Genomic DNA, 5,227 nt, shown 5'->3' with positions numbered 1-5,227 from the left:
CGTGCCTCCGCCAGCGCGCGCACCCGACCTCCGGGACTCCCCGCGCGGCTCAGGCGGAGCAGGTAGGGAAGTCGGTGCGCTTGGCTCGAGCCGGGCGGGCTCCAAGTCTCCAGCGCGGCCTCCCGGGAGCCCAGACGAGGCTCGCACCCCGCCGGCGCGGACGGACGTGCCGGACGCGCCGTAGTACATTCCTGAAGGCGGTCCGGCCCCCTTACGTTGCCCAATGTCCGCGCGGTCTCCCTGTGGCCGGCCAATGGCCGAGCGCGCGGGTCCCCTTCCCATTCAGCTGCCGGGCGTCCGCGGCCCTGGCCCGAAGGAGACAGCCGCGGGGCGCGCTGGCCCCCGGAGCTTCGCCCGCGGTTTCCGCGGGGGGCTTGTCGGCAGTCCTCCCCGCCCTCTTCCTCTTTGGCGGTTTCCACCTCTCTCCTTTCCCTCTCCCTTTTCCTTTCTCCTTCACCCCTTTCTCCTCCCTACCCAGCCTCACCACCTTCTTTCTAGCTTTTTCTCCGTCCTGGTTTCAGTGAGAGGCCCTGTCTCCGAATCCAAGATCGGCGGAACGTGTGCGGTACCTCGGGCTGAGTAGGGTGGCCCGTTGAATACAGACAAAGACAGAAGTGTCTGAGGGTGTTTATGAGACAGGAGGACCGGAGCACTCGGCCAGCGCGGAAATTCAAAACTCAAAAGTTCGAAGGAGCACGTGATTTTGCGCGCAGCCCTGGGAGGGCTGCTAAAATCCAGAAGGGAAGGCAAGCGCCGCGCAATTAAATGGCACTACCTTAAAATATAATATCGCAGTGAGATTGGGCTCGACACATTGCAAGTTTAATCTTGAAGCGATATCCTGATCTTTATTGCTTGATAAAGAACATAAGTAGGAAAGGTGATTTATTCTAACTTTTCCTACTGAGTGGCTCTGCAGACGTTTCAAGTCAAACTATTAAGTGCTTGCCGCTGGAATTATTTTTCAGAGAGAAGGGGGTTGTGTCCCTAGTTTTCCATGTCAGTCTTTTGATATTTGAGTGGTGCTGCTGTATGTAAAGGCAAGGTAATCATGTAGCCAAAGGTTGCTGTTTGTCTTTTCAAATTTCTTTACAGCGTTTTAGACCAAAACATTAGTTGTGCCTCCTAATCTTTTATTTATAGCAATTTTAGTATCACTACTTGGATTATAGAATTGTAAAATGAAATTATAGGCTATGTACACATCATGGTTCCTTATTACTCTCTGCACGCAGCTGCGTATCCTCTCGTTCCGACTGCTTCTACATGTGCACCAATTCAGTGGCAAAGCCTCTTCCACTCAGGCTCATTTCCCTCAGTTTGACTTAATTCCTAAACGTTTTGAACATTGATCTCCCGGGTTTTCATCGCCCTCAGCCTCCTCACCCGCTGTTTGATAGGTTAACTTTTCAGCATCCCAGACAATAGTCCCGGCCTGTAAATACTACCCATCGGTTCCAGGACACAGTCCCCCAGCCTGGGCCCTAACAAGCGCTATCTTAATCTCCCCACCCCCACCCGCCGCTTCCCCTGTGGTCTTCTTTTTTCATACACAGAGATGAATTACTTTGAGGATCTAATTGGCCTTGTTTCTGTAACGTTTTAAGAAAGGGAAGAGGAGCCAGTGTAAAAGCCTTCTCGACTTGGGTGGCCAGGGCTGAGGCTGCCCCCAATTTGCCTCATTGCTGATGCATGCGAGTGCGACATTCCCAGCGATAATGTTGTTCCTAATCAATCTGCCCTTATTTACATTTGTAAGCGTTGTCGGCTTTAATATGCATGCCCTGTGCAGGGGGCTGCTGTGCCACACCGGGTTTGTTAACTTCTAGCCATAAGGATTCTCCAGACTTGAGATGAGGCTGGCTGAAGGAGCCAGGCCTTGCAAGGTGTCTGCTAAAAAGACAGTCCCTTCAGTGGCCTTTCTGTAGGGTGGCTCCCCTCCTGAGGGTTACCAGGTAAGTGAGAGCTTGGGGCCTTTTCAACCCGCAGGAGCTGCAGGCCCTCTTTGGAGCAACAGCTGAGTGTTCTCTATCCCCTTTCCAAGTAAAGGGGAATGCATCATCTCAATGCATCAGTTGTCATCTGGGTCTCCCCATCATGATCCAAGACTTCAGAGGAGTCTGTAGTTTTCAAACAGATAATCTTAAACTTTTAAAATCTGAATCCTTCATATATTTTCCCTTCTCCACTCCAGTACTTCAACTATCCATGGCCACACCCCACATGTCTGAAAAATGACATCCAGTGATCCAAGTGGTAACACTGAAAGATGAAACATCTGCCCTTTGTATCTGGACATTCCAATGATAAGCAATTGCAGACTTGATTGAGTAATGAAAAAGCAAAATGAGATTTAACTTTTCACTGGTTTCTCAGATCCAACTAAATGGGTGTTTAAAAATCTAGTGTGATTTAGATTTTTGCAGAGTAGAAATGAATAAAGAGGTAAATGTATTCCAGTTGATTGATCTCCGAGCCCTGTTATAATTTTGCCTAAGTTTACTATTCTTTTCAAATGCAAAGAATTGCAAGTATTAAGTCCCACAGTACGCCTGTTGAGAGGCTGGAATGGGGAAAGGAACTGAGTATTTGATGTAATGTCTATTTGAGGGTGGGGAGCCCAGGGTACAGGATGTGACTGATGGGACAGAGCCTGAGCAGTTCAAAGCAGATACCTTGGATAACTAGTCTTTACTCTATTCTATTCAAGCAAGTATGCCACCATCCACCACATTTTCTTGGCTCCCTAAGAATGCCTAGTATTTTCTCATTGGCAGCTTTTGTATTTATTTAAAAGGTGATGGTAGAAAATGAGTCTAAAAGGTTTGGGGGGGGAGTGAAAAAAAAAGACTCAGCAGCCACAGAATGTGAAACCCCTAAGTATGACTCCCCTCCCCTTCCCCTTCTACCTTCTGTTTCCTCCCCTATTTCCCCCTCCCCAGGACTGGAGGAAAGGGAACAGCTCTAGCCAACTTGTCAAAATAATGCTGCTAATTACCCCTGATCTCCTTTAATGGGAGGCTGTTCCCAACTCCACAAAGGAGTAAATGAAGGGTCTACAGCACAAACCCAGGGGCACTGGCATTTTTTGAGTCTGCAGTGAGCCTGGGGTGGGGTGGCAGAGGGGAGATGTCCTGAGAAGATCCCAGAAATCTCCACATTTATTACTCCAGATTCAAATACTAGCTTGAAAAGGGGAATTAGACTTTATACAACAGAGAAAATGTTCAGAGCCTACAATGAACTTGAAAGAAAACACAGCATTGATCCTTGTATTGCTATTCCCCCCTTTCAAGTATCTTCTTACCCACATTGCTCCAGTGGATAGAGATGTATTCTGGAAAGACCCAGACTTTGAACATTTTTCTCTCCATCTCTCTCTCTTGCCTCATCTCTATCTCCCCATCTAATATATCTATATCAAGCCTTGTATTTGGCAGAAGGCACACCTTTCATTTCCGTGATCTCTGCCATTGGGTCTTGCATGAAAAAGAAGCTGAGCAACATGATCCCTTTGACCCACTGCTGGAGCAACAAATTTATTAGAGATATAGGCATGAGAAATGAAAGGGAAGTAAAACAATTCCAGCTTATTGTGTGTCTTTCTTTCATACTGCTAATCCGGTTTACACATCACGCCTACATGTCTCAATAGGGCTTTATACACTGTGGCAGAGGCGGGAGAAAATAAAAGGTGTATGTGAGAGAGAGAGAGAGAGAAGTGAGGATAAAAACAGGGAAGACAGATATTTTAATCCATATTGTTCTGCTATCTGTAGAAAGTTGAAGACAATTTGTAAAAACAGCCTTTCTCTCCACAAAATCATTCCAAATGGTGTGAACCTCTATTCAAATAGCTTGTTAGATTAGGACTAGATTATAACCAGAAATTAGATACACTTCGCACAGTGAGTTTGAAATGAAGCTAATACCCCAAATTGAGAATGGGTCTATTGGTGTCCACCTTGATTCAACATTTTAATATAAAAAGGTCTTGGACTCAAAGGCATTTTATGGCCTTGTGGAAGGAGGCTCAGTGACAACTGGAACACACTCAAACTCTCAATTGAAAGCCCCTTGTTTTACAACATGGGTCACAATACACTGGAGGCAACAATTTATCCTGAGGTACCACCCAGAAATAATAAGTTACAGTAACAAAGGATGACACCAAAAGCATTGTCTTTCTTTGTGGAGGCAATTAATTGCATGTTGAACTACTGGAGAAAAAAAAGAAAAAACAAATGGAACACACACAGAATGCAATAGTCCTGGAAAAGTACTATTGTAGTTCAAGACCTCAGTTACACAATTATTAAAAATTTAGAGCCACCCATTGTGGGTCTTTATTATTTCTGTCTAGTCTTTTTAGATTTCCTCTCCCCAGGGAGGATAAAAGTGGAAGAAAGCAGTCTTCTCTCCCAGGTCTAGGAAAAGATTGGTCTCTGGGTGTCTTCCATAGATACCAATCCATATAATTCTTCTTACTGTTGGAAATTGAGATCTGAGAACTTTGGACTGATTGCTCATCCACACACTACGAGTCGTTTTCAAAACTTAAAGTACCTGGAAGCATAGCACATGTCATCCCAGAGGTACAGTCTCTGGAGGTCCTATGGGCCCAGTGTTGGCATCGAGTCTAAAGGAGTTTGAAGCAACCGGTCCCACCTCAGGACTCCCCTGAGGCCACACTCAGTACCCGGCTAGCCAGCGACCTAACGGGTGGCAGGCACCAGAATGCCCGATTTCCTGGGCGCAAGAGTCAACACGTACCTCTCTCCCACCTGTGGCCCCTTCCTGAACTCAGAAAAGCACCTCTGGCCCCTTTTCCCACCAGCGGTGGTGGGAGGAGGATGTGTGAGCTCCGGGCTTTAAAGGTGCTTCTCTCCTAGCCCAGGGTGTCGCGTGCCAGGCGTCCGGGTGTGGGTGCGGGAGCGTGCGCCCGTGCCCTCCTGCAGGTCTGTCTCCACCAGCGCCTCCGAGACGGGAGGACTCGCATCGGTGCGCGCGCGCTCCCGGCCCGCACCCTCCCCCCGGCGCTGTCACTCTCCGCACCGGCCCTTCCGACCCAGCTCTGCCTCCGCTAGCGAGTCGGGAGCCACCAGCAGGCTGCGGAGCGGAAGCCAAGGTGGCGACCCTTTCAAGCGTGAAAATGGGATCCCAGGCGACCCGCTCCGTGAGAACTCCCCCCGGAGCCGTTCCCCGGCCGGGCCCGCCGCCGCCGCCG

The sequence above is a fragment of the Suricata suricatta genome, chromosome 13 (assembly GCF_006229205.1).
Source record: "Suricata suricatta isolate VVHF042 chromosome 13, meerkat_22Aug2017_6uvM2_HiC, whole genome shotgun sequence".
NCBI lineage: Eukaryota > Metazoa > Chordata > Mammalia > Carnivora > Herpestidae > Suricata > Suricata suricatta.
Note: the sequence above shows the minus strand (reverse complement) of the source record.